We start from the raw sequence: 19339 nt of genomic DNA, 5'->3' as shown, positions 1-19339 counted from the left end.
GCTGGTACATCACAGGACATATGAAACCACACAGGAAACAATATTCTCTGTCTCTTTGCATTTTCAATTAATTTCTTCATAAGACTCAGGAGAAAGGCTTATAAAGAGAAGACTGCTATCATCTGCTTCTATATCACTCCTCTGCAGCTCACAGAACTTCCACTTGCAACTAGAAAATAGGTTCTTTTTTTTTTTCCACAAAGGGAGTTATTATAGAGGCAAAATTTCTTCCATACCCCTTTTATCTGTCATGTACTGCTGGCTTCTGTTTTCAAGAAGTCAGAAAGGATCAGATGACTTGGTGCATTAGAAGTTCATAGTGGGGAAAAAAATATTTAATCTTCTTTTACTGAAGAGTGACTTACAAGAAGACAAAATTACCAAAATGCATATCAGAGTACCTCTATAACAAATGGGAGTAATGGTGCCTGAGAGTTAAAAAGCTTTTGTCATTTGAGAAACAGTGAAGCACAGGAGGGAATGGTGAAGCTTTTATTCTTGCAGACTATTTAAAGGTGTAAAAGGTTAAACAAATAATTGAGAGGAAAAGATCAACAGTGATTTAAGTAATCCCTTTTGTGGACAAGAAGATGAACCTTTTCTATAAAAGTCCAGTTATATCTCTCAAATTCCCATAGATCTGTGTCATCCAGTTTTATTCTTCCTTGATAAGATGCTAATTGAATGAAAAGTTTTTTGTTTTACTCCTGTTGCTGGGATACTCACAGTTTCACTCTTTCACACAGAAAGATATTATAGTATGTGTGGGACCTGAGACAACAGCTTAGCCCAAGTCAAGGTTGTTAATAAACCTTTTGAAAACACAGTAATAGTTCAGACTTTAGATACAACTGTGTGCAGGTAACAGAGCCTCACATTTTAAAGTGTCATTCCTTTAGGAAATAACACCAATTATACTTTTAGACAAAATACTTTAGATTTCAGTTGAGTTGACCCTTTTGTTTGTAACATTTACTCTGTGATATCAGATGCAGTAAGAAGTAGTGCTAGATTTGGTTGTGTACACACAGGCTTCACATAGAGATGATTAATGACTTCTGTTTATGTGGCATTGCCAAAACTCCACTTTCCTGTTCAGTGCAGCAGCAAAAAAATGATATATTGCAAGGAGTTCAGAGTTCAGAGAATGCCATCTAAATTAATTACCACTTTGGAGGGACTGATTCATCAAAAAAACCTGAAATAATTAAATGTGTACAGCTTTGCCTCAACAAGAACTACTACAAGAGAATTAATGAACAATCAAACACATAAACATTTTAACATTTATAAAGTGATCCCAATTAAAAAGTCAATGTTTGCATATCTTGACCACATCGTGGTATCACAGGTTGTGACCTTTGATTATAGGGGGATCTAACTGCAGCATAAAGGGTAGAGCTATGCAGAAATGGACTGAGAAAACATCATCTTAGCATTTAAGATATGATAGGATAGTTCTGACTGGTAACAACTTGAAGCTGTTCAGCATGAGCAGTCACCCAGCACCTGCCCAAGCTTGCAAAAAGCAGTGGCTCCAGCTGAATTCCAGAACCATTAAGAATAAAACTCTCCCTGCCTCCCCAGAAAGCAGCAGGGTGTATGATTTAAAAAGCCATCCCATTTTCAGCATTTTAAAAAACACTTTGTATAACTAGGTAGAAAATTCACCAGCAATTCAACATGGACAAGGGCAAAAGCAAAAATATCTCAAGCTGGATGCCAAAAAAGCACCCAAAGCCCCAAACTTGAAAGAGCTAAAGGTTAAAAAATTTTCTTCACGTATGAAACACTGCTCAGAACTCAGAAATATGAAAGATAATGAAAACATCTTTGCTATTATATTAAGTGATTTGTTTTCTTACTAAAACAAATTTTCATGTATTCAAGCCACGATTTACTTTAATTAGTCTTAAAATGCACATTTTTATACACTGAAACAATATGATACCTTACACCTGATAAAATTATCAACAGCAATGGTAAGAGTGAAATACACACCCAAGCACATCCTTTTGGTACCATGGGAAATCATCCATCAACATTCAAGACAATTACATGTTTATCTGATTTGCTGCTTCATTGCATATTTTTTTCCCCTGGTTCAGACACAAAGTGTTTTTTACCCATGTTTATTTAAGTGATCCAGAAAATATCATTCTGTTTTCTTCTCTGAAAATGGCCTAGGAAACTAGTGATTTTGTTTCAGCAAACCATTTAATTTAGAGCAGCATATTTTATATTGTTTCTGCTTTGTATAGTTTCTGGTTAAACCCATCATTGCATTCAATGTCCATATATTTTCATTTTAAAGGAGAACAAGTTGATCTTTTTTCCTGTTTAACTAATATTTTAACTTGCTGAAGCTTTATGGTTTGCAGCTTTTTGCATAAATGAAGTTTGTTTGTTTTGAAGAAAGGTCTACTCTCAGTATTATAAAGACACAGGAACAAGAATACTACTATAGCTTTAGAAAGAAACTTGGATAGTATTTTGAATATTAGAGTTGCAAGATTTGGCTGCCTAATTACAGAGGTACGCGTAGCATTAAAATACTTATTTGGGAATGTTATTTGAACTTCTTTTAGAGCATAAATTATGTAACCCCAGTTGTCCAAGCAGTATCATGATATACAGGTGTCCAGCTAGAGAGATCTTTGCTCCAATATATCCTTAATTACATTGCTCCTAATTGTTAAAGCATTACCTAGACAGAAAATAAATTCTGTGTTTCATATATGCACACATGAATATATGGAATGTTATGGGCTGACAGCAAGAGTTTGAACTTAAAAATCATAATCAGTAGCTTTCTACTCATTTGCCCAATAGTTCTCTAAAATGGCTGATAAGAGACACCTTTTAAACAGCATTCAACTCCTCTCCCCTAAAATAATAGATTTGTTTCCCTCTCAAACATTTTTGATGTTTATAGAAAGCAGTCTATGCTATGAATTTCCCTTCTGCATCAATTATCCACTGGAATGAAACAATCTACCGGAGGGAAAGAAAAGAACACACTTCAGAGTATTCCTCCACCATCTGGTCTTTCATAGAGATGCTGTCAAATCACCTTCACTGAAGTACTGAGATGTATAGCAAAACTGTAGTGTTTTTTTTTTAGGGTTTTTTTTTTTTTAATCTTCGCCCGAGATTACCATGAGGAAATCATGCAGAGTTCATCAACAGGTAACTCACTTACAAGACTCCTCTGAGTGCATGGGGTTTTCTCCTTTCCCACTGCTGAAAAATGGCATATTTGTTGAAATCATTGTCCTTGTGGCAATTACATGACTGAAACTTGTAATATCATTTAAATAATAACAGTAGTGCTTTGGCTGTGATACTTTTAAGCATCTAGAATTTGGAGAATTGGGCCAGGAGAGACAAAGCAAAAATTGCTCTTAAAGATTCAGATTACAGAATGTTGTTCTTCTGATGTGTTTCAAAATGGACAGTTAATAAAATGTCTCTCATAAAGGCCAGAGAAAGATTGGGCAGACAGGAAATGTGAGGAAGAACTACTGCTGCCAGTATAAAATTGTGCAGAATGTCTAAGACAAGTCAATATTATATGAAACACTTTGAGACAATGCCATGTTGTAAACTGGAAGCATCAAATAAAATGCAGAGCAAACAAGTAAAGGCAAGGAACACCTACAGAACTATTTCAACTGTTTCAACACATTAAATTAGATGAAGCAATTGCCTATAGCACATGGAACAAAGTGATACTTAGCATTCCATGAGTGCTATCTACCAAATAACAACAGGATTCCGTTAAACAGTCAAATTCATATCTCTTTTATAACTCTGTAAATTTGGGGTGAACCTCATAAATCAAATAACCCCAATTATTGTTTTTACATTTAATTGAGTCTTAAATGGCCATAAGTTTTCAATCAGCAATGATAGCTACTTGAATATATCTGCCAACATACAGCAAGAGTTATAACATATAATGAAGTAATTGAAATGTTTCTGAGAAGAGATTAGGGAAGGACATGAATGTACCCTGAGCCAAATCCCTTAGTTACTATAACTAAAATGACAATTGTACAGGACATTAACTTATTTTGGACTTTTGGTTGTTGTTTTTGGAACTGCAGTAACATGGTCATTGCTACTGTTCTTTAGGAGGCTTGTTGGCAAATGCATCAGCTTTGACAATAAAATCGACAGGGGACAAGCAAAAGAGTAGTTCAAGGAAATTTTCCCACCCCAAAAATTACTTTCTTACCTTCCCACTCACTTCTTATAGTGAAATACGTCATTCTGCCTTATTCAGTACTTCTCTTTTGATTGCCAGTTCTCTTTTCTCTCTAGGTAGGAAAACCCATAAGTGGATTCCAGACCATCACATTCCAGTAACTCACTCATCATTTCACAGCCTGCATTGGCATTACAGTTCCATTCTTATTTCTGTGACAGAAACTGTAACAAGAATGGGATTGGTAAACCAGGAAACTGTTATGATGGTGATTGTAATGAAGAAGGAAAAAAAAAAGGCAATTTTCCCCATTCTTATACTCTAAAAATTGCACTTGTGCTCCTGCGATGAAATCAGTGCTGTTGGTAAGAAGCAGAAATGTCTCAGAATAATTTATGAAAATATCAGACTCCTCTTAAACATAGACACATATGCAACCAAACTGATTTTTAATTAACATTTTATATTAGAACTCATCAACACAGTCAAAGTGTTAGTAATGTTAAACTTTCTCCAACAAAAATTCAAAGCATAGCATCATCTGTGAAACTGTTGCAATGGAGCAGAAACAGGTTGGGTATTTTTTCCCCAGTGCAATTTTCTGCCTTAGTGAGGAAGCACACATTAAAAGCTGGTTCATAGCACTCCAATATCCTTTGTAATATTGTAAGTCCTTTTAAAGCTGGTGTGATGCTTCCTATGCCTTTTTTTCCAATGTTAACAGAAATTATTTTCAGCCTAAAAAGTAATTGGATATTATCTCTATCCTGTGGCTTTTCACTTGAAGTAGTGGCCTAAGACAACATACTAACAAAAATCAACTTCTAAGAGAATCAAAGAAGGATGTGTGATAAACAACTTTGTTACAAGTTGGACCATCTCATGTAGCATAGAGTTTTCTCTGTGTTAATGGGCAATAAACCATTTTCGCTGGTGGTTCTTTCTCACTTTTTCAGTTTATAGAACTCATACACTGCAGTTCCTCCCGTGAAACAGAGTAGTGAATCAAATCAAACACGACTGGTAAGTGTTTTCTAAACTTAAGAAAGAGAACATGAACATTTGAATTACTAGCAAAGCAGTTTCATTAATTTATTGTCAAAAGTTAGAAACATCCATTCTCAGCCAGGTAATTAGCAGCATGAGTGTCAGAGAGTTGTCAGCTGCACTTTGAAAATACAACAACCCCTTCAGATATCTACAGCATGTTGTGAGTCTCATAAAATGTGAGATGTTCATAAAAACAAAACATCAGATTTAATTACCACCTTTTAATTATTTACCATAGACAGGATTTTTAGACTCCTCTTGATGGATTCCTAAAAAAGACCCAAAACAGGATTCATCAGAGAATCCAGCTATGACACATGGAGAAGATCAAGCTGCATCGCTCAGGATTTGAAATTCTGTGTTCTGAAGATGCCTACAGCATGGATTTTGTGCATTTAACTCTAATTTATGCCTGAATTTTGCTGGGTTTCCTGACTTAAAACCTGTTCTCCCTAGGACCTTGATCAAATGCATACTTTTGTAACCCATCTCTATGACCCCACAGAAACAGCTAGTAAATAATCTAAAAAGGAGATTGAGTTACTCTCTCCCCATCTATATAGTTTTGCTGATGATTTCTCAGATGATGGATGTAAATATAGCCTGATGTCTAGATATATCAGACCCCACATCTACATTTCTGCAGGAGGCATTCTATTTCCTACCAAAGATCTAAGGCAGAGAGTCTGCAAGTAGAGCCTATACGCAATTACTAAAATAAGTGAAAATCTGGGAATAAATCTGGAGAGTTTTCATCTGGTGCCATAGGATTAGTTACCAACACTTTTGAAAAACTGCCTAATAAAATCAATATATAGTTATAAAAAAAATTATATCTGGGTTTTATAAAAATACCATCTTACCAAATTAAATATTTGACTCTTCAGTATCACAAGTTGAAAGAAAGTTATTTTTCTGTTAATATTAAAATCATCCATCTGATATCTCTTAAAGCTTGAAAAGCTGTTATATTAACTAGTCGCACATTTGATTTTTTCAATTTCAATGCATAATGCTTCTTGCCAAAACAGAAGGGGAAAAATACAGTGGCTTTCAAAACATTAACTCTGAAAAATACTTAAAAGTTTTTGTATTCTGTCACCTCCCCACATTACCCTGAGCAATTTATTTTGAAAATGGCATCTGTAAGAAGTGTGAGAAAAAACAAACAAACAAACAATGGATTCGACTGGTCTTATTTTGGAAATTACAACAATTCAGCAGCAGGGAAACTTTGAAACTTTAAAAAATTATATTTAAGATGGATAATGACATTTTTACCCTTTTGTCTTTATTTTCCCTTCTTCAGATATATTCACCAGAGCATTTTTGAAAGTCTGGACAAAGATGATGTAGTATTTCATTCCAGTATCTATCATAAAAATGAACTTTTTTTTTTATTTTATCATATATTATGATCTGTTGTGTGTATATGAAAGCCTTTTAGAATAGATTTTACCTCTTCTGAAATTACATGTTACCTCTCTTAACCTTAGAAAAGCCATATGCTATGTTTCTCAGAGCAAATAAGAATATATGACTTTGGAAGAGCAGTAATTAAAACATTAGTGGTTTTAAACCCAGAGGCACTATAATTAATTACTGTTCTCTACATGTTTGAAAGTTTTATTAATTTTTTGGTTTAACGTGAATAAATGCATGGGTTTTACCATTTCAAAGCTATATGAAAGTATCTTAATTTTTGAATAATTAGTTACCTTACCCAGATATGTTTTCTCAAAGAAAACTTTCTGGGGTAAACATGTTTAGTACAGATGTATGATAAAAGCAATTTTAATTTAAGGGGTACCTTAAATATTTCAGTAAACATGGAAACTGAGAGAAAGATGTGAGGTATGCTTCACATGGAAGCCATTTATAAATGGGGTATATGAGGTATATTTCACATGGAAATGAGGTATACTTCACACGGTAGCCATTAATAAATCACTAATAATTTGCAGTTCTTGCTTACACAGAAATAATATTTCCATTATATAATGCTAGTGAAGTTAGTAAGAGGGTTATTACATCTGGATTTTAATTTTTTTTCTATATTTTTCATTAGACTGTGACTTTCACAGGTTTATAGAACAACATTAGCCTTGCAGATGCTATCTTGAAACACAGACTGTATTACAACTAGAGACAAGAAGAAAACAAAATGTATGCCAGAAAGTAGATTTCCCACTCTTCTGTATATGAAACTATTTGATTTTAATGACTTCATGAAAAAGACAAAATTTCATTGAATGGAACAAGAAACAAACTGACAAAGATGTATTACCAAAAACTCGTGTATCTTCACAAATGCTATTTCACACTAGTCCACCAATTTTGTGCTTTGAAATTTTTTTAATTTAAAAAAAAAGTTATAAAAACTGTCTTGGTGAATGAGCTTAAACACTAAGGAGCAGGACATCTATCTCCATGAGGTTTTATGTAGATAAAACAATCTATTTTAATAAATTATGTCTCCTTTTAGACTTGTGAAGAGCTGTGATATCTTGCCACACCTAAAAACAGGCTGAACAAAGAGGACAAAATAAGATCATTCATTTGTAATCACTAGAGCTTCTTTATAAAACAAGATTGACTAAGGTAAAATGTATTATTTATGCTATTTTTGTAACTTATGGGTCAGCACTTTCTGATTATATTACATGCTGTTTAGAAAGATACATGATACACTGTGAAAAAAAAAATTGAACTGTCATAACCTGTTGCTTCTAAGGATTTTTGACCAATACCAGGTATCAAGATTGCAAATACTGCTCCTCTAATGGAATTTTTTTCAATACACTACATAATTAAATAAACACAAGCTCTGTTTCTTCTTCTCTCAAGAGAATTAGAAAATTGAGACACCAGAAATTTAAATCAGATGTCTTTAAGGTTCAGGCTTTAATTTTAATATTCACCTCAGTACATCCTAATGTCAACACAAGGGGGAATTTCTTACCTACCACATGACCTACACCACCTTAATGTAGGTCTCACTTTCCCATGCTTTATGCACTCCAGCCTTTTGCATTCACATCACAGGTGACTCAACAGATTATCCAGTTTACTGCTCCACTTGGCAAGATCACTGGAGTTCTTCTCCTCATTTGTCTGCACTTTATCTGAACTAGAATAATAAATGAGAGCTGTTTTTCTCAAAGAAGTTGCAAGTTTCTTTTCACAGAGTTTAACGTGTCAAGATTCTAAAAATGAGTGTTGTGATACAGAGATAAAACAATCCTAGAGAAAAAAAACCCAGAACTTGGCAGACTGTTGGTTAAAGATACTTTTCTACAAATATAGCCCAAATGTAAGAAACACCTTGCATAGAAATTGCTGAAAATATGTTTTATTTAAAAAAATAAAATATTTATAAAATATTTTATTATGTTGAGACACTCAGAAGATCTCTTCTAGTGTCCTTTCACCTGTGTGAGGAGCAGTTCAGGGAAAATTAGTGGGTGGTGGAATAAAAGTTTGTTAGTTAATGAGCCTAACTTGCAAAACTGAGTATCATGTCCTCTTTGCAAATAGTTTAGAGCATGATTTGAGAATTTTTTCATGGAAGGCATGTAAGAGAACAATTACATAAAATTATTCAAATTGTGTTTAACCTTATTTTCATTTGGGAACGCAAATAGAGCAGATCCTATTTCATAAATTACTGTAGGAAAAACTAGTATGATTTTTAGAAAATCATGCAGAGGAAGAAGATTTTATATGTTTCTCTTTTAGCTTCTGAGTAACAATAACACCACAATATTTATTTTGTAAAAGAGATGTACCAGGATGGTCATTAGATTAGCCTTTTGACACCCAATCTTACTAAGAAAGAAAAATCCAGATATTTTTCCTTCATTATGAGCATTATTTCAATTGTTTTTTGCATGCTTCTTTTGGTTATAGAGAGAAATATCTTTTAAGTTTATAGGCTTTATATCCTATATAATATCCTCAGGTGGTTCTAAAGAATACATAGCAGCTCAATCAGCAGTATTTTTCTCCTAGCATGCTAAATAAATATAAAAATTTATCCAAATGGACAGAGAGATACAAGCTTACTTTTGAGAATGAAAGTTTTACTTGACAATGGAAAAAAGAAACTTTTCAAGTACTTACTAATTTGTCTTTTCTGTGAAGCATATTGGTTTACCAGAAATTTTACCCAGAAGGTATTTTTAATGAGCTACTCAGAAGATTTTTGCGCAAGAGAGGTTTATTACAAAGGCAATTTGTCTTAGTAATTCACATCTGTTTTCTGTACAGTAAGACTGAATTCGCTTAAATATTTATGTGTCTTTTAAATTCCCTTTTGGCTAGAAATAAAGTGGGCTAAACTTACTCAAAATGCAACTTTACTCAAAATCTGGGTTTCAACTGTACATAAGTCTCTTGTTCCAATATCTCTCCAGAAGTGGTTCCCCAACTTCAGAGTTAAACACTGTGAGAGAGCACATAAAAGATAAATTAAAAAAAAAATTGAAGTGGAATCAAGACAAGCAGACAAACTGCAGTAGAAAAATCAACCCAAAAGAGACATTTCTGGCTCCCAGGACACTGTTGAGCTGATTCTCAAAGAAAACACTTTTTTAATATTAATGTAGATGCAGAAATGGGAACATCTAAAATAAAAGCAGAGGTAAAGAGCGTGATCTTTATTTTTTCTCTGTACAGGTTGCTAGAGAGAAAGAGTAAAAACATATATATTGACCAACACAGAAACTTTCTATTTTATCCTGTTCTTTGCCAAAAAATTTGAGACAGGAAAGCCACACTAAAACAATTCAAAATCTTTCTATTTCTCTGGTAGCCTGAGTCTGATGAAGATCAATTGGCTATAATACCACAGAGCATTTCAGAAAACCATAGGAGACAAATGAATTTGCTTCTGTTTTAAGTTCAGAACAATTCACAGGAGTCTGACTAATATAAATAGAAAACATTTGCCTAAATATTTTTAGAAAGGAGCGTCCTTCAGTAGAGGTAGGGATCTTTTGCTCATACAATTAAATAAAGAAAGACATAAGGCCCATAGCATTAGAAGAATATTTTGGAAGCGTTATGTATCAAATAGTAAAATGCATATTAAGCAAATTTACCAAGCTGTAAAAATTAAGGAAAAAATCCCAAATCATGCTGATTCATTAAGCTTTGTGAATATGCATGACAATTTAATTATAAGAGACTGAAGGAAGTAGTCATACTAAAACAAAACAAGTAACACAGATAATTTGCTATCAAATTAACATGTATAAACACATTTAGAATTTATGCTACGGGCCCATTCAGTTTCAAGTTTACCCAAGGGAAATTCATGAAATTTTGAAGCCTGAAGAGAAGATAACAATTTACACGGCATGTACACTGTGAAATTTTTGAAGATAAGGTGTTAGTTTTGCTTCAAGTTTTACTTGGAGTTTTGGAATTTAAAAGACAAAAAGTAATTTGTATTTAAAATTCTGTAATCCATAAACATGAAGAAGCTAATGTTTGCCACATTAAGAGGAAAAAGCCTGCAGTTCAGTTTTCAACAAAACTTGCAGTAATAAGCAATCAGTACGATTACTTTTGCATGAAAGATTATTATAAGAATCTAATAAAATTCAGTTAAAATTCTTAAACTCATATAGATAATGCTGGTAACATCAATGAGGTATAATCAAGATACATCATTTAATTAAAAGCCAAGAGTAAGTGTATTTTTTTCTGGATTTTTAACAAAATACACACTAAATAAAAATTTATCCTCTGCAATTTTTCAAATTTAGAAAATTTGGATGTCATAAAAAGTAGAAATAAAATTAACCTTTACGTGTTTGATTTTTATAGCAAATAGAAATAATCAGAAAGAGGACATCTAATCCTATATTTTGCATCTCATTAAGTCTTCTGTGTTTCATTTGAACAGCATGAGTCAGAAAATATTACTAAAATTCTATAGATTACCACATTAACATATTTTCTTTATAAACCATGACTACTACCATAATACCTGAAACTTTTTTTAAATGGCAAAAGTTATTACAATTATATGCAAGTAGATAATATATTCTAGAAAAAAACATAATGGGGAATCTGAGTGCCTCATCCGAAGCAAAGAGAGGAGTAGAAGTATTTGCAATAGCATTGGTAGAGATTACTATTTTGCCAAGAAGTTGTTTATCAAGAATGAAATAAAATTAACCTAGTGCTAATCAATTAAATACTCAAATTATGTGATAAAAAATACCCCAGAAAAGCAGACCCATAAATCAAAGGCTTTTGCAGCGCTAAGAAATTACAGCCTGTGGAAGAAAGCATATTGGATCCTTTGATTTAGGTAAATAATGTCAAAGGATCAAAGATTCTGAAAGGTTTTAATGGAATTGTAAATGTTCTGTCAAATGCCACAGGAAAAAGCCAACTTCTATGTGTACATCAGCAATACCTGATTTTTAAGGTGGTGCCAGACACGTAGAGACTCTACCTGTGATCCTACACATTAATATCAGTATCCAAATATCCTGGACCAAACTGTCATTTGATATTTATTACACTAGACCCAATGTGTAATCTAGATATATTCATGTAAATACAAATAATAAATAACTAACAATGAAGAAGATAATAAATTAAATTAAATCCCTATGGATTAGCAATAAAGACTTCATTTTCATCTCTGGATAGGTGTTAAGATATTTATGGCATTTAGAATGCAACCGACTGTGCACCCAAGTATCCCAAACCAACCTGATCAAGCTGCTCTATTGATTTTTTTTTTTCTCATCTTCAGATAAGGTTTGCTTCATTGGCTCTGTTCCATGTCATTAAAAATTACTGGGTGATATTATGGTTTTTTTCATCATAATGGTTATCAGCCAGCAGTTCCACATACCTGGGATCAATCAATACCCCAGTTTCTATTAAATCTTGAAGTACATTAGTCTTACCTACTAGAACTAGATGATAGGCTATATTATTTACCCTTACCTACCTTCATAATACACATCGAAGGATAATAGTGTTACTCAGAGTTTCATCCTTGAGATGCTCATCAATGCTGAAGAAGGCAAGAACAGATGATATTTCTTAATTCAAATCAGAGAGCCAACCCAGGCTTTGCTTCTTCTGACCAACTTAGTAAAATGCATCAAATAATTCTTTTACTTGTTTTATCTGTATAAGTTGAGATATCAGCAACTGTCTCCTCACTACCTTGCAATGCACATATATTCTTCTTAACTTGTCCTTTTCTGACCCTTTCAACCTTTGATAATGAAATGCTGTCTTAATTTCCCTGTTTTTTTTCCCAATGGAGCATCACCTGCTTTGGTTCTTTTCCTACCTACTGTGAGGTCTTGACTAAACTTATCATACCTCTCTCACCAGTTCTAGGACATGACCATTTTATCACCCTTGGAACTCTCTGAACCCAACACATTCACAAAGAGAAATAACACACCTAAAATTGGCTTCAGCCTCTGATGCAGCCAAGGCTACAGATGTCTCACAAGAGCTCTTCTGCTGTGAATCCAAAGCACTCTTCCCCCACTCCTTTAACTCTCAGTCTCTTAACTGGAATTATCTACTAGGTTGTATTTCTCTCAGGCATTGTGTATCAGCAGACAAAGCAGCCCTTTACTTTGTGTTTTACACTTGTGTTTCTTTTAAGGTCTAGTGCTTTTGTGATCAGTAGAATACAGTTGACTGTCCATGCAGCATTCCTTCTAATTTAGTGTGTCATTTTCTCAAAGTTTATGCAATTAAGCACAACCAGTCTACCCCAAACATTCCGACACAATTGTTGAAAAATAATTCTTGCATAACTACAAGTTTTGGTTTCTATATTTATTAGTGCTGTGTTTTAACCCAAAATTATTCTCTATTTTCCATTTAAAAGAAATGCTTATGCTGATTTTTAAAAACTGAACAGGTATGGAAGCCCATTTCATGTTCACTGAATAGCTATACTATTTGTTTCTTGAAGGAACACAAAGAAAACTACAACCTTTACCCTTTGCTTGTACTTCATGGATTCTAGCATGCTGTGAATTCAGCTGCACATTTATTGTGAAATACAAAAGTCTTCTGCAGCACTGCTTCCAGGCATCTTTTAATAGCTGAAATATTTGTCTGGAGAGGCACCATGCCACAAAGAGTCCTTTCTCTTCACCTTGTAACTTAAAATACACTTTTCAACCTTGACCTACACTACTCATGAAGTTTGGTTTAATTGTAAAGATATTCATGAGATCTAAGAAAATAATTGTCTTAAGAGATTTCATTTTAGGAGTTAGTATCTAAATGAGTTTTATAAACAAAATCAAACTCTTATTAGCTAAAAATTGTGCTGTTCTAAGAACAGGGTGGCTACATAGACCTCCCATCACCTTCCAACTATTATCAAGGGTTCCATCAAAGTTACTTTATAGTAACCAAGTAAACAAAATTTAAAAAATACATTACCATTTCTTTATTTTATAAAAGTATTGTGAAGTTTCACTGATTGATACTTACAAAGCAATTATTTCCACTTATAGTTTTCTAGTATTTTAACTTCTAGAACTGTATTAATAATTTATGTTCATTACTATTCTTCCAATACAAATTTTAGTGACATTTATTGGTATATTTTAATTTTAAATACTATCAAAAAATATAAATGTACAAAAATATTTTTTCAGAAGCAAAAATGTTTGTAAGGCTATTTTATAGTTCCTTTTTTTTAAGATTCTGCAGTGCAGTAATTAGAGTTCTTCAATTTCTAATTATAGCTACAGCCATTCTGGACAGCTGGAATTAATTATGGCAACATTTAAGAGACAATGAACAAATGCTGAACCTCTTAAACCACTATGAAAAATAACCTAACATATTTTGTATCCTATAATGTAAGGGAGTTTTTTTGGACAGGGATGAGGTGAGGGGTGCCTTACTTTTCCCATCATTTGTTTTTCTTTGAGATGTTCCCACTAACTGGTTTCTACTTTACAGCAGATGCTCTGATAAATGTTCTCTGTAAGCTCTTCTGTCCAATTGGATGTTAATCCACTAGAAACAAAACTAATTCAGTGAAATACCCCTTCATCTCTCTGTTTTTAAAATACTGATACTTAAGGTTTTGTTGTTTTAAAGTTTTGGTTTAAAAACTGGATGTTCAAAAAACCCCACATCCCAATGGCAGTATTTTTAAAAGGTACCAGCAATGACTGCATGGACACTTCACAAAAAACATACAGTGCATTTAGCTCTTCTAGTCAAGATGATTCACCGTGTTGATGTAACAAGAGTTTTAACTGTCTTTGTCTTTCCCAGTCCTAAGTTGTATGGCATTTATAGAATGGCCAAGATGGAGACAGATATTTGGCTATGTGGATGTATGTTTCTTATAACTGCATTTTTTCTTTATTTTCTATAACACCAAGAAATGAAAGATTTAATATTATTAGAAAATGTATTTATGACTATGTGTTTTAAAATAACAAAATTTTGGAAAAAATACTTTCAGACAACCACAAAAGAAAATGTTATCAAGAAAGCACATAGAACTCATTAGACAGAAAAGTATGACACAGATTTTAACTTGCTACAAATATCTGACTACATCTGTGATACACTAAGTTATAAATTTAAAACCAACACAGACCTTCAGCTCAGGATATCACTTTGCTGCAGGCTTCAAAACAAGAAAAATAACTAGCAAAAAGAGCAGAAGGGAAGAATTTTTTTTTTTTTAGACAGACTGTTCTTTTGATTTTGTGTCCTGCTAATAGTATCTTCATGTAGTGCACTATGACTTTGTTTATTTGTAGCAGATGTCTATCTAGTGTCACATTTGACCTCAAATTTATTGCAAATTGTACCTACTAGCTTTCATCCTTCAAAATGAAAGGCCACAAAAGGTTCATTTTCTAAATCTGGATTTGTACATTAGAAGTTACTGAAACTATTGGTGAGGAAAAAAGGAAAAGTTCCTGTCAACATAGCCTTCCTCTGTCATCACAAACCCAAGGAGGTGTTTAGATTAATCATAGCAAAACAGAACTTTTAGAATATATATTTACTTCTTTCTCTTTAAGGCTCCCATAAATCATAATCATCATGAGCCATGCCTATGTGCCCTTGATTCTGACAGCCATAATCTCATTTTATAACTCAAGCTCCTCAGAAAATAACATTTTTCTTATTCATTTTTCATTTTCCATGTTTTTCCTTCTTACATATGCATTTTCCTGCCACTCTCCAGAAATGTAGCTGATTTGAGTTAGGGTGATGGGGTCATTTCAAGGTCACCCAAGTGGATTGATAAACAGCAGGACTTGTATGAACACTAGGGCACCTACATATATATTCAGAGGGATTTTTGATAAAAATTGTTAGAAATACTTCTTAAAAAGACTTTTTTCTTTTCTTAAAAGTAATATACTTAAGTCATTATGCCTTTCAGAGTGAAAAAAACAATTAACAATCTGCACCTCAGACTGATGTATATTATTCTTATAGTTTGAACTTACATGGTTCAACTACACAACTCCATGAGAATTTGAGAGATTTCTTCTTTTTTTTCTTTTTTTTTTTTTCTTTTGTTTTTTGTTACAATATATTCCATTGGTTTGATATTGATGGCAATTGTGAACTCTGTTTTGGTAATATCATGACTTTCCTCATATTCCTTGCATAAAGAAAAAATCAAACCAGTAGTGCTCTCTTGAAAAAATTAGACCCTAGGTAAAGTCTATTTACTAAGTTAAATAAACTGAACTTTATTTATCTAAGCCTGCTAGACTATTTAGCAGCCTTACTGTAGAGAATGTTATTATATGGTATATTTAGGAACAGAAAAAATGGGAAAAGCAGGACATGCTTAACCAAAAACATACCAAGATTATAACTTCTTGAATGCATACTTTTCCCATCACCTGGCTGACATTCCCAAAGAAATAACTGATTTTAAAACTTTTTTTTTTTTTCCATTTATGTGCTCAACTTCTTCCCAAAAGCTTGCAATCATTGGAATACCTTTCTTCTTCATCAGCCATGAGGCTCAGGACCTGCATTTGGAGCAACTGGAATTCCAGTTTGCTCTGACTGTGGGTACTCTGGACAAACAGCTTTGCCCCTGGGTCCTGGGCCTTGGTTTATTCACCAACATCTCTTAGAGTGCTTGAGGAATCTGTCAAACCTAAGGCTCATGGCTGCAACTCATCTTGATTGAATTTTATCAACAGCTTGACACATTTCTTCTCAGCAACTCTGAATTCTTTAATGGAAATATCATGACATTATTCAGAAGCACTCGCTGGCTGAGCTGAATGAAGTCGACGGAAGCCAAAGACAGCAACCCCACAGGAATTTGAACAGAGTAAAGGCCTCTAATTTATGCAGAGATTAAAGTATGACTTGCTAGGAAGTCTAATTCACCAAAACAATTAGGATTTGATTATATTCTGCAGCAGTGCCATTACCTTTCCATCAGGCTACAGAGACGTTCAGCAGAGAATTGCTTTTTATTTTGCCTCAGAATAACAATTGTTGCATTATGAGTTGCTTAAATATTCATTCAGGTTCGAGAGGTAGGAAAAGGTCCCAGACTTAAAATAAAATCTGATGAGGCTCCTTTCATTTTTGTGGCAGGGTAATCAAAGATATAGGGGAAAGGAATAAAAATCATCCACCTGACTGCTAAAGAAGGACAGAGCCAACAGTGTGAGCCCAACACAGATCCATAGGCTGAAAACAATAGAAATAGAAACATAATGAAAAATAATTATCTCTTAATTGTTCATATTGTTGATTCATTTTCTAAAAATGCAGCAAAAATTAGGTGCCTATAATTTTCTTTTGTAATTCTAAAATATTAAACCATTATAAAATAAAACGGTGTCTTTTCTATTGTCCTAGGTTTCAAACTCTACTGTTGAGGCACACCTTTTCTTGAAGACTAAAGAGGCACACTTCATTTAGGATTTCAGGCTCGAGTCTCCCATTGCCTAATGCCTTTTGTGACTGTTCACTTCAGCTGAGCCTAATATTATTCAGATTCACTAACATTTTCAGCCTGCTCTCCACTGATTAAAAAATTCCACTCAAGAGCCTGCATAAGATTTGCCAAAAAGAGAATGACAATGCTCATGAACAAAAAAATTATTGTTCTGGTAATAAAAAATCCAGGTCACACATTTAGAAATACTTCATTCTTGGTGTTCATAAGCAATCTCTAACACTGGTCTGGTTGAAAGATGAAACCAGTTCCTGTGCACATTGAGTTCTATATCACAATTTTTTCTCTGTGATACACTCCAGCTTACAAAAAATATATTTGTTCACATTAGAAACACAATGAGTTACAGAAAGAATTCAAACCAGCCGTGTGTGTCACACCCTTTCTCAATTTTATCTCATCACAACTGCTGACAAGATAAAAAGTGCAATTCCAGAAGAACACTAGACACAGTAGAACACCTGAAAGGAGAAGCAATCTCACAGTCAGGGAGAGGATGAGGAAAATTCACTTTTGCTTTTCCATCTATTTTTTTCCCTTCTTTTTTCTTCCCCTGCCTCTGAAAGGCAAAGAGGAAGGAGAAGAACAAGAAGTAAAACTGACTGCTAAGAGAAAGCAGGTAAGCAGGATTAGTCTCAAGGTTGAAAGAACTGGAAAATTTTCTCTTTCTTCCTTTCAGATTCTCTTCCTTTTCTTCTTCCCTGGTTTTTCCTTGTTCCTCTTTTCTCTCAGCACAATCCACCTTCAGTATATATCATTAACACTGCCATTACCTCCCTTTTTGCCTCTGTAACAGTTCCTCCATCAATTGTGCTCATAATGGCTCCTCACACTCACTTTTCATTTATATAATTTAATTTATATTAATTTATATTTATCCTGGGAACAAAGCTACAGAACAGTACACAGTTAGAGGATAGTCTCACCTAAGTGAGGAGGTGTGTATTTAAACCAGTCTCATTAAAAACCAAAACAAAACTGGCAAAAAAAAACATTTTCACATTATATTTAGTCATCTATATTCTCAGAACCATTTGAAACAGGGCTGGGGTTTACTGCCTCATGCCATCTATGAAAGACAACAGATTAAATCACTGCTTTGCTTTAAATAATTTGGGGTTTGATTGGTCCCATTATACTTCACAATTAGGAGAGCTATAAATTAAAGAAATATAAAATGGATAGATCAATCAAAATTCAGTGTGTAAACAAAGTGGGAGTACTTATGATATAATTTACAGAGTATTCAAGACATTATAATGTTGACAATTCATTCAAATGGCAAGGAATGTAACAAAATGTGAAAATAGCAAAACATCAATCAAGTCTCTTGAAAAGACTGCAGCTGAATAAAGGGAAACCCATTAATTTAATCTCATTTGGCCATTTTTCTTCTCTCTGAAAGAAAACCACAGATCTACTCAATGACTTCACAGGGCACAGCAGTTGAAAAAGAGAGAGGGAATTAACCAAAAATAAGCCTCCCAGGGAATCTTTGAATAGATGATTCTATTTGATTGCTTAATTTCTTCAAATTAACCATGTCACACCTCAGTATCTGGAGATATTTTTTAAAACCTACAACATTCATAAAGGAAGATCACAGAGCAGTATTCCTTTTTTAGGCCAAAAATCAAAGACAGCATTATTGATAGAGGCAAGTGTTTACACAGATATCATGTCAAGGCTGGAAACATGTTTTTTTTTTTTCACAATATGAGCTAAAATATATGCACTGGTAATTTATTTTTTTTTCATCTGAAATCTTCACCATAAAAATCTCTGTCAAATGGACTTCTCAAAAGTTATCCTTTTTAAATTGTGAAATCAAAGATTGATAATCCAGGAAACAGGAGAAATGATGCTGTCAATTTATGTTTTCAGCTATATCTTATAATTTTAAATGAACAACTTGTACTTCTCATGAACAATTTTTGCTCCTCAGTCATGACTGTATATGAGAAGAAGAACTTAAGCAGTACCTACTGACAAGGTGGAGCAGGTATTCTTTTTCAAACAGGTCTGCAATAAAATGAAAGAAAAAATATAAAGTACATTTAAAATTATTGCTGAAAGTCACTTGAAAGCCTACATCA

The 19339-nt window shown here is 33.4% G+C and overlaps 1 long non-coding RNA gene across 1 annotated transcript in view; it reads right to left on the bottom strand.

Annotated features, from left to right (window-relative positions):
* Nucleotides 1-19339, bottom strand: part of LOC135298676 (uncharacterized) — a 218709-nt gene that overhangs the window by 15078 nt on the left and 184292 nt on the right. Inside the window, exons 23-27 of the long non-coding RNA XR_010360709.1 lie at nucleotides 19226-19265; nucleotides 12237-12302; nucleotides 9606-9704; nucleotides 8223-8390; nucleotides 4241-4434 (exon numbers count right to left, since the gene is read on the bottom strand). This is a non-coding gene — a long non-coding RNA (uncharacterized LOC135298676). The remainder of the gene's footprint in view (nucleotides 1-4240; nucleotides 4435-8222; nucleotides 8391-9605; nucleotides 9705-12236; nucleotides 12303-19225; nucleotides 19266-19339) is intronic.

Source organism: Passer domesticus, chromosome 4 (genome assembly GCF_036417665.1).
Source record: "Passer domesticus isolate bPasDom1 chromosome 4, bPasDom1.hap1, whole genome shotgun sequence".
NCBI classification, from domain to species: Eukaryota; Metazoa; Chordata; class Aves; order Passeriformes; family Passeridae; genus Passer; species Passer domesticus.
The sequence above is the reverse complement of the archived record's forward strand: the minus strand, read 5'-3'. Positions and strand labels throughout refer to the sequence as shown.